Source organism: Macrobrachium rosenbergii, chromosome 47, assembly GCF_040412425.1.
Source record: "Macrobrachium rosenbergii isolate ZJJX-2024 chromosome 47, ASM4041242v1, whole genome shotgun sequence".
NCBI classification, from domain to species: Eukaryota; Metazoa; Arthropoda; class Malacostraca; order Decapoda; family Palaemonidae; genus Macrobrachium; species Macrobrachium rosenbergii.
In genome coordinates this window covers 45,724,849-45,736,277 of record NC_089787.1, presented here as the reverse complement: position 1 = coordinate 45,736,277, position 11,429 = coordinate 45,724,849, and the positions used below count along the sequence as shown (strand labels likewise).

The window sequence follows — 11,429 nt, the reverse complement described above, 5'->3', positions numbered from 1 at the left end:
ACACTATATTTCCTTGTAAGAATGAAGTACTCTATAATGAAATAAGGGAATCCTTATTCTTTAAATGTATTCCTCCATATAGTAGAAAGCATGAATAAAGCACTTACTTCATAGTACCAAGGTATGAAGGTGTTATTTTCATTTCCAAACATTTTTCATCAGCTATCAAAACTATGATAAATGTTTTTAAACATTATAGTAGCACCAGCAGAGGGGTACATGACTTGGATGACCTCTAATTAATCCAGTTCTCCAAGGTTTAAAACATTTTTTACTTCAATAGTACTTGAAATGTTTAAAAGTAAAATTTTCATTGCTCTACAGAGTATTAACTTTTCAAAGCATAATTTATTCATACAAAATTCTTTACTTATAATTATCCCATTTAATGCACATGAAATCTACTCAAAACACTTCCGTTCTGATTAAAATAAAGAAAATGGAAGTGGCAGATCTCCAAGACTTGGGCAGACATAAAGGTCAGTACTTATGCTGTCTGATCAACAAGCCGTGAGAGCTAGCAGAGCTGGGAAGCAGGGACTTGCATTAGAAATAATGAGCATGTATAGAAAATTAATTAGATTGAAATCTCTGAGATGCAGGATTTGCTTGAAAGCCCATGGATGGGATTAACCTCAATCCTTTGAGATTTTGGGATCCAAATATATATATATATATATATATATATATATATATATATATATATATATATATATATATATATATATATATATATATATATATATATATTTATATATATATATATATATATATATATATATATATATATATATATATATATATATATATATATAAATCGTCAAAAATATATTTTAATGCTCTTGCAATGCTTTTCTTTATTCTGCCATTTTGTTTACTGTGCTACAACCAACATGCGTCTATAAGCTGGAAATAATTTCTTATATTTGAAAAGTCTATAAAGTACTACTGGAACTAAAACCGGGACTGCATGTATATATATATATATATATATATATATATATATATATATATATATATATATATTATATATATATATATATGCTTGCAATGCTTTTCTTTTATTGTTTACTGTGCTACAACCACCCTTACTGTCTATAAAGTACTACTGGAAACAACTGTAGCACAAGACACAGCACTTAACTTAATGTGTGGGAATTGGTCACAAGCAAGCATGTAAGTTGGTCTGTTCACACCACCAGATACTTGAGGAACTGAGTAAGTGCACCACAAGCTGATGGAAGCAGGGAGGTAAGGAGAGTCGAGCCCTTCAGAGGACCAATTCCCATAGGGGGGTAGTGCCGTCAGTGCACCTCATGCGGTGCACTGTAGGTATTACTTAATGTTCTTTGCAGCATGCCTTTGGCCCCTAGCTTGAACCCCTTTTGTTCCTGTTACTGTACCTCCTTTCATATTCTTTTTCTTCCATCTTACTTTCCACCTCTTCCTAACAATTGATTCATAGTGCAACTGTGAGGTTTTCCTCCTGTTACACCTTTCAAACTTTTACTGTCAATTTCCGTTTTCAGCGTTGAATGACCTCATTGGTCCCAATGTTTGGTCTTTGGCCTAAATTCTATATTCAATTCAATTCAGAAGACCAAGATGACAACTGGGCACAAGCACATGGCTGAAGAAGGATGACAGCACATGGGGTAGCCATCATGCCTCTACAGTTCTTTGCCAACACCCTTCATCAATATCTCTGCATCCCCAAGGACAATGGGGAACAGCAATATGAATGATCCTGAACCATCTAGCAACAGCAAAGCCTTTTTGTAAAATGTACAGTTCCCATTATCTAGCTTTAAATTGTTTCTGGATACTCCTATGCATGAGTGGCATCAGTAAAGGGAGTCGCCACAGAAGAATCCTGGAGCAGCACCAGGAGGCATCCAGTACCCAGATGGAAGAAGAGTGGCACTGAAATGCAGACAGGAGCACTGTGGTCCTGGTTGCAACTCCCAACACAGTCCTGGACCAAGTACAGTCTCAGGTTGCCCTAGCTTGGTTAGGGTCTTGCCTTGGTTGTAGTTTTTTCACCTAGCAAGAATCCAGTCTTGGGTTGTGGTTCCATCTAGCATAAATGGTCATAGGTAGCAGTTGTATTTGTTAAGTACAGGTCTCGCTTGGTGTGGGTCAGTCAGGTCTTTGGTCGCCAGTCTGTCAGCAGTCATGGCTCTGATTGTGAATCCTGGCATTTGCATAGCCTTGGCCTGGAATGGCTATGGTCTTGATGTTTGATGTTGAGCTGGTCATGGTTTCAATCATTTGCATGGTTCTATTCCTGCAGGCGGGCACAGCTCTACTTGCAGTCCCAGCCATCTGAGCAACATGTACCAGAACGATGCAGCTCTAGCTGCTTGAGCAGGTTTGGTCTAAGATCCCTGGAATGGCTTTGGAGGAAGATGCAAGTACTGTAGTTACTAAGCTAGCCTAGCATATGGAAATAATGTTATTCACTAACTTGAAAAACTGTAGATAATCCACAGATACATATAAAAATTATTTGTGTTGTCTTTTTATAATGAGTTTATTAAACACAAAAAACTACCAACACTCTAAGGCTTAATGTGTCATTCAAGAACTTCTAGTGTATCTCACTCCAGCTAAATGTTTACTAGACTTTCCCGCTATTTATATTACTTATGGGTATGGTCTTGTATGTACAATACAGTACAGTTAATGACTAGCTAATCATATATGTACTGTATTGTACATAAGTGTACAGTATACTCTAATGTCCAGGTTGAAAAACAAAGATAATGCAGTAAGATAGCATATAGTAAAACATGAATGACTGGGCAAGTTTACCACTATTTATACCCAACACACTCAATTACCCCTTTCATTCCCAACTCCCTCCTTGTCAATAAGCCAACTGGTACAACATTTTCACTGAATCAATATCAGCATGTGTTCAATGCTTGGCTAGCTCAGCCTGCTGTACAGAGGCATTTTCTGTAATCCCACCCAGACAGCAGGATCTTTTCTTATCCATCTGTATGTGTTTTGAGGGGTGACTAACTACTTTGGGGTAAAAAAAAAAAAAAATAATTATAAAAAACTTTCATGAATTAAGAGTTGAAACTTCATATATAAATGCCACATGCTATTGTTGTTTTTATGTATGCGTATGATTGTCCCGAGTTATGATGTTCTAATGTTACACTATATTTACTATTTCATTGTAGCAGCCTCAATATTTAATCAATATAAATAAATTTTTTTTGTCAATAGTTTGAAAGTGTTTAAATCCTCCGTCATAAAAATTTTTCCTTAATTATCTATATGCTATATATTGTAGACATGTTATTATACAAGCGCAAATGATGTCATGAAATATTCAGTTACAGTGCATTTATATTCATTTTCTTTTTATATTTGGACATATCTGAATGTAATATCAACAGAATGCCAGTTTCAATAAAATAGAGCATATATTGGATTTTCTATGAATATTTGAAAGAACGACAATAACTTTTCAGACATTCGCCCATAGTTTAAATTAAAGGCTGGGCATGAAGTTAAGTATACCTTAGTTTAACCAGACCACTGAGCTGATTAACAGCTCTCCTAGGACTAGCCCGAAGGATTAGATTTATTTTATGTGGCTAAGAACTAATTGGTTACCTAGCAACGGGACCTACAGCTTATTGTGGAACCCGAACCACATTATAACGAGAAATGAATTTCTATCACCAGAAGTAAATTTCTCTAATTCTTCATTGGCCGGTTGGAGAATCGAACGTGGGTCCAGCAGAGTGCTAGCCGAGAAGATACCAACCCGTCCAATGAGGAACTAAGGCTGGGCATGGAACTTTACCCTTCCCCTTTTTCTTTCTGAAAGCAACTGAGTAACTGCCTATAGACCTACAATCATCATCATCATAACAACCAGAGTTGCCAAAAAAGCCGATTCCATACCATGGTCACTTATTTTTTTACTGGGAAAAATGAGCATTTAGGTTGAGTAAATAGGGACAGGTTTTTTTGTTACGCAGCAGGGTGGCTGCTCTTTACACCCTCGGTGGCCCAAGGGGCCCTAACCGGCCCCCAAACTGATCTACGGTGTTTTCTGTGTGCCATAGTGGATTCTTGAATACTTTAAGAAGAATTTCATCTGTTTTTTAAAATGTTTATTTTTTTTTTACCACAAAGTAGAGTCACCCCTTAATTCAAACTTTTGCTATGTATTGCAGTTAAATACATATACAGTGACATGAGACAGGTACACTGGTCAAGGGTGTAACCCCTAGTGCATACTGACACCATTATGGTGATCGATCCGGGGGCAGTAACTCCGGCATTATGGATAGCTTTTTTCTCTGATATATTTAGCAATAGTTATACCTAGAAATGAGTGCTGTTGGAACCATTTCACTGGGTGACACAGGTCTTCCCCCAGAAATAGATTTTTCCTTTGTCAAAATCCATTTTCTGATGTAATACTGATTCTTGACTGCCTGAGATTTGGAGTATGCAAAAATGAATTGAAGTCAAATTCAACCAATAGTCTGTTTACATTTAAATTTTCAAGATGGCTTTGTTTTTAAATTTCCTTATTACAAGTTTTTACAGGTCTTTATACAAAATAAAACATAATACAAAAAGTTTCATTCTATATCTATAGTAAAATTCAGAACAAATCCTTTCTTTGTGTTTACATTAAAAACAAGGCCAAAACCCAGAGTAGTTTTGGCACAGGATACTTGTCATTTTTCAGGGATACATGTACCGCAGATCAACACTGCAAACTGAACACATTACTTTTGACATATACAAAATCTAAAATAACAGTCTTAGCATCAAGCCTGGAGATTTTTTGGAGTGGAACCTACCCATTCATTTAAGATGTAAGTAACTGAAGGGTCTGTCTATGAACTCAGTCACCTAACCCAACTCCTCCTCTTTTATTGATACTGGGGGGATTGTCAGCAGTCTGGTTAAATGTTCAAAATAATACTTAGAGAACCAGCTTGTTATCATGACTGACATGAAGTAGCAATGAGGTGTAGAAAGCAGACATAAATAATTAGAAAATTTAACTGTTACATATTGTTGTGTGTGCCCGCTAAAGGTTCACTGATTATGATGTCAAAAATCTTACTACCAACGGAAGGAAGGATTGTACATAAACTTAAAGATCATAGTTTACAGGGGGCTAGTCTACACACAGCTAATCAATGAGTGGTTATCATGGATTCTGAAAGGGCGAGTTCCAAGCCTGAAAAATATTAAATGGTGAGAAGTGAGTTAACCTTTTAGACACTTACTGGAGGTAGCTGAAGAGGTAATTAACTCTCCAATGTCAATCATTCACATTAAATAACGGAGGACATTCCCTTGATGGCAAGAAAGGAGTTTTAACAATCTTTCACTAACTAGAGTGAGGGTAGAGAGGGGGTAGTGTTCCCTCACCTAAAACAACACCTTTCCTTGTGTAGTTTTCTATAGACCAAGCATCTCCTAATGATGAGTGCGTAAACAGCAGACCTGACTCAGTTTCTCATGGCTAAGATGCACTGTATCACGGAATCTCTTCCACAGAGGTACAATGATCCTAAAATGTCATGTTTCAAAGGTCAATTTTTAAAATATAGCTGCAGGTGCAATACAAGAAAAAAACTTACCTAGTTAATATACTGTAGGAGCTGAAATATGCTCATGAGGCTTGGATGCTGATGGCTATGCTATTCCCTTTGCATGAATCCCATCACTTGAGTACATACCTGAGGGTGTTGAATCTCTCTGCATGGGGCAATTAATGTGGGGAGGAAGCTCTACTCTAACAAAAGTAAGTATGATTGTTAGCAGGTCTAAGGCTTCTTGGGACTGATTATGGTACAAATAAGTACAGTACTGGCAAGTGAAGCATGAGAACATCCCATCACAGAAAATTAATCCACAAAGTAAGCATCCTCTGCAGAAAGAATAATAATTTATTGGGGGTAAATGTAGAAGACATTTAATAGGAAAAAAAATTCATAAGCACTACTTTCATACAGGCACTGAAATAGAAAATAATAAATCAGTTACTTGTGACAGGTGGGTAATTTTAAGAAATTGTGAAGAAAAAGATTTGGTAAAGGATGACCAGCTTATAATGAACCAGTATTAGTCAGCCCTTGGTCATCAGGAGCCTCAAGAGGTACAAAGCTAAACATGTACAGATCACAGACCATTATTTGAGACAACAGTAGTCATTCTTAGAGGAAGCCATCATCAGATGCATATTTGCTTAGTACATTTGGGTATGTTCCATTCTAATAGAACCAGACTATCAACTATCACTCATTTTATTTGTATGGTACTGCTGGTAAGGAAATTTAGGCTTGAGTAAGTATCTGGATTTGTTTTCCTCTTGGAGACTGACATAAATATTCACCACTTCTAAAGTTCATTTTTAGAGAATTCAAAATATTACAATGAGGTGTTCCAAGGTTGAATCTGCACACAACAGTATTTCCTTCTTTTGTGAATTAAAAGATCCACACAGAAATATTCACCACTTCTAAAGTTCATTTTTAAGCGAATTCAAAATGTTACAAAGAGAAGGTGTTCCAAGGTTGAATCTGCACACAGCAACAGTATTTTCTTCTTTTGTGAAGTAAAGATCCACACACAAGTCACTCTGAAAATATAAAAGTAAAAGCTAAATCACCAAAACAAAATTGCATTTGAAATCCATGGAGGTATACAAAGAATTTGAGGTAGTGTCTATCAAGATCAGAAATCAATCCTTCACTGTTTATCATAGTAGTGGAGACGGTCATAATAGTATATAGAAAGGGACGCTTCTAGAGGATGACCTGATGGTAAGAGCAAAATCAGAGAAAGAGATGAGACCACAGAAATAAAAAAAAACAGGTTTTGATGTAGGAAAACCCTATTTTTGGTAGTCGCTGTTGAGTCCTCAAGGAGTTACCCTTTCATGGTCTACCAGAGCTCCATGGTGACCACACTAATATCAAGGAATTCTCTTTTAGCAGGTCTCATGGCCGGGTATTGTGTCGTAATGATAAACACTATAACACGTACTGGAGTATGTAATGGACTCAAAGATAAGAGGCCACTTTCCCTTATCTTCAGTGAAACTGAACCCAGTTTTCTGTCAAAACCTGCTGGAATAAGAAGTGATTATCATGCAAGCCCAGTCCGCCATATTATCAACAAATGGACTGCCACAAGACCAAGAAACCATTATTTTCTGTTAGTCAATGCAGGATGATCCCTTGCCCAAATCCCATGCATTTTTGATAGTGTAGTCACTTGTTTTGTCCTCAAGGAACTTTACAAAGGAACTGACAGGTAACGAAAAGGCTTAAGCTCCCAAATTTTAATTACAACCACCTAAAAGAAAAAACATTTCTGATCTGAAGTCAAGCCCCAATTTTCAAGCCCCATTCTTTAATCTAAATACCCCTCAGGTTTTGGTGACAGCAAAAAACTAAACACAAACTTATGTTTTTAAGGTGAAGTTCTACAGTGACTTACCTAACCATGCTGGGTCTGGTTGCAGTATTGTCATACCTTCCCCCAGCGATAGTCAGCATAATCATCATTAGGAAGACCCCTGGTTTTCTGCTGCAGCACCTCTGGGGTCAGGACTAACCATACCACCTACTAATACACAGTGTAGTTGTATTTGTTCAAGCTCATGGCAATAATGTTTTAAAAATACTGTCTCTGAAGGCCACCCTGTGCATTCTGAGACTTCTTCGAAAGAGACATTTTTGAAGAAGGCCAATGATGTACTTACTTTCCTAATATCATGTGTCCTAGGAAAGGAGTGGGGATTTGCCTTGTTAATGACGGACACTAAAATTATTCTCATCCCTTGTATAGAGAGTGGTTTTTGTGCTAGGGTGTAGGAAAAACAGACCTTCTGGGATGTTTGCCATGACATCTACTGTAGGTAAACCTTAAGTGCTTGAACTGGGCCATAATGTTTTGTCTGCTAAATTGAGTTTTCTTATCAGAACAGATTTCCTTCTTAAAGGATTCTCATTCTTGGCCAGGAATGATGGGCAAGGGGACAATAATGATTTATGGTCAGCAGTTTGCGTGATGTAACGTCCCTGTCTAAGAGAGCCCAATTCACTAATATGAGCTCCTGATACTAACGCAATCAAGAAGATCGCCTTTTGCAGCATGTGAGTTGTGGTTGTATTGGGTCCACTGAATTGAGGGGTTGATAGAAGTCTAGGCACCTTGTTCAGAAACCAAGTAATTGGAAGCCTTTCAGGAGCGCGTCTTTGTAGTGCAAAAGACCGCAGAAGGGAAGTGACAATTTCTATACTAGAGTCAATCCTGAATCCATAAAGCAAGGGTTCCTTTAATGCTGCCTTCTATGCCATGACTGTTGTAACCGCAAGGTATTTACCTTCAAAAAGGTATGAGAAAATTTAAAAGTTTTTCCATACAAACCTCAACTGGGCTCTCATAGATATAATCTAACCATACCTTCCATACGGACTGGTACTGTTGGATAGATAATGTCCGTAGTTTTTGTACCAAGCAATGTTGGGCGAATAATTTCCACAGTACACAGTACTTAAAAAAATTCACATGTGAAGGTCTTGGCTCAGAAAGGAGGATGCGTAGATGACTCACCCTCCTACTCTCTAGGATAGAACAGCAGATGGTAGTGGAATTGATCTCTTCGCCCATTGTTGGAGTAATGGAAACCAATTCCTGTTTGGCCAATTTGGGGCTATTAAGTAAGCTGCTCCTTTGAAAGTCAGAGGCTTGCTCAAAACCTTTGAAATCTGGGACAATGGAGAAAAAAGTATATTGTCCTCCATTTGTTCCAGTCTTGTGGGAAGGCATCTCTTGCTGTTGCTTATCTGTCCAAGTTCGGAGACACATACACTGGTTGTTTGTGATTCTCGTATGTGGCAAACAGGTCCACTTACGATTGTGGAAGCATGTTGGCTATTGTTTAAAGAGATTGGTTGTCCAACATCCACTCTGTTGAGGCTGTCATTTTCCTTGATAGCGAGTCTGCTATTACAATAAGAGACCCTGTGAGGTGAATTGCAGAAAGTACAGTACCACTCAAAGGATGGCTAGCATTATCATATTGAGAGGAGTTGAACATGATCCCAACCTCTTGATGCAGGACATTGCAGTCATGTTGTCTAGAACCAACAAAATGTGTCGCTTCTGGGGGTTTTAGTTTTTTGAGACAAAAAGACAGCCATCAGCTCCAGGAAACTGATATATGAATTCCTCAGAGTAGCTGATCACCTTCTTGCCACCTGATGATCCTCCCAATGTCCTCCACCAACCTGTCAACGAGGCATCAGTGTGTATTGTCACTCGTACAGACAGAGGAGTCAGGGTGACCTGTTTCACCAGAGATTCCTTCCGGGTCCAAGGCCTAAGTATCTCCCCAACTTTTTTATTCTTTTGATGAGGTCGGTCTTGCATCTTTTTTCTTGCATGTGATAACCAGAATTTGTTCACATTTTTTAGTTGCAATCTGAGTTTGGATCTATTACTGCTGCAAACTGCAGCAGGCCCATCATAAGGTCTAATTGCTGTCTGGAAACTCTGGGCTGTGCAAGGAATGTTTTGAGGTCTTTCCTTATTTTGTTTTGAGTATTGATGGGGAGAGACAACAGGCATGAAGAGTATCCCAAGACAGTCCCAGCCACTTCAGCACCTGCTGGGGAGGCAGGATTTTTTCCAATTTATTATAAAACCTTTTGACTGGAGTCTGTTGACCACTGCTCTTAGGTTTTTCAAGCACTTTTCTTGTGGGCCCCCAGATTGCCCAGATTAACCAGTTGTCATGTAGGATATTACAGTAGTTGTATTCCTTCTTGTCTGAGTTCTTGAACAACTACCATTGGCTGGTATGTAAACTCCTGGTTTTTTTAACCCGGTAATTTCACTTCCAGTATTTTGACTCCCAGGAAACTGAAATCCAGTTTTGTTAACACTGGTAATTTGACACCCAAAATAAACAAATAGCCTATTTAGGGAGGATATTTTCTTGAAATAGCTTAAGGCAATTACCTTATTTAGGAAATGGAAATGACATAATTTGATTGTTTCATAGGCTGAAGGCTTAGTTTACATATTTTTTTTCAAATATGTAAGTAACATTTAGCAGTTGCATCAGAGCTCCAGGCAGTATAAAGACTTTTTTTTATAACCATGTCTAGTACCATTCAGAGCACCCATGGAGGAAAGAAACCCTTAGATGACTTAAATTACATTTACAAAAGGCGGAAAACAAATACTGATTGGTCAAAAATTTACTGGAAGTGTGAAGTGAAGAGTTGCAAAGCATGCCTAAATACATTGGTCAAAAATTTACTGGAAGTGTGAAGTGAAGAGTTGCAAAGCATGCCTAAATACATTAACAGGCATGCTTTGCCACTCCTCAATTCACACTTCCAATAAATTTTTGTCCAATCAGCTTTTGTTTTCTTCCTTTTGTAAATGTAATTTACGTCACCTAAGACTTTCTTTCCTCCACGGGTGCTCTGAATGGTACGAGACAGCTATAAAAAAAATGTCTTTAAACTGCCAAGAGCTCTGATGCAACTGCTAAATGTTACTTATATACCTGAATAAAAAAAATATGTAAACTAAGCCTTCAACTTACAAAACAATCAAACTATGTCATTTCCATTTTCTAAATATGGTAATTGCCTTAAGCTAATTAAAAAAATACATGCTTTCTAAATAGGCTATTTGTTTACTTTGGGTGTCAAATTGCCAGGGTGTTAATGAAACCGGATTTCAGTTTACCGGGAGTCATATTACAGGGGTCAAAGTTCTGGGAGTCAAAATACCTAAACCCAACTGCTAATTACGTAAAAATTCTTGGGGCAATGCTTAGCCCAAAGGGCATGACTTTGAACCTGTACGTATCTTTCCCTATCCGAATCCTAGGAAGGGGCAGAAGAGATCGGCAATAGGGATGTGCCAGTATGCATCTTTCAGATCTATAGCTGTCCAAGTCCCTGTTGGAATGATTGAGCGTACTTAGGCAATGGTAGGCATCCGAAACTTTTGACAAACAATGTGCTTATTCAATGTTGATAGGTCAAGGATCACTCTGCTCGGAGGAATCCTTTTTGGGGACACTGAAGAGACGTGGTTGTTGGCGAATATACGCATGTTTCTCTATGACTCCCTTTAACAGGACCTTCTGCACATAATCTTCCAGAGATGGTTTTTGGAAGAATCCCTTTAAAGGATAGGGGGAGGGCTGAGACCATTTCCACCCCAGCCTGTTGAAAATACAGGCAGTCCCCGGTTATCGGAGATCCGATTATACAGCGCTTGTCTAGTAACAAAAATCTGCAATTTTCTGCCCCAAAAATCACAGACTTTCACTTATCGGTGCCAATAATTGGGTATTAGCGCAATACATAACTAACAGAGGCACCCACATCCGGTTATCGGCA

The 11,429-nt window shown here is 38.1% G+C and overlaps 1 protein-coding gene across 4 annotated transcripts in view; it reads right to left on the bottom strand.

Moving 5' to 3' along the window:
* Positions 1–4,609: 4,609 nt before the first annotated feature.
* The window catches only part of LOC136830825 (mucosa-associated lymphoid tissue lymphoma translocation protein 1-like), a 255,412-nt gene continuing 248,592 nt past the window's right edge, over positions 4,610–11,429 (bottom strand). For all 4 annotated transcript variants that reach the window (XM_067090794.1, XM_067090797.1, XM_067090795.1 and 1 more), the window contains one exon: positions 4,610–6,634. The gene's annotated coding sequence lies outside the window, so the exon portion shown is untranslated. The remainder of the gene's footprint in view (positions 6,635–11,429) is intronic.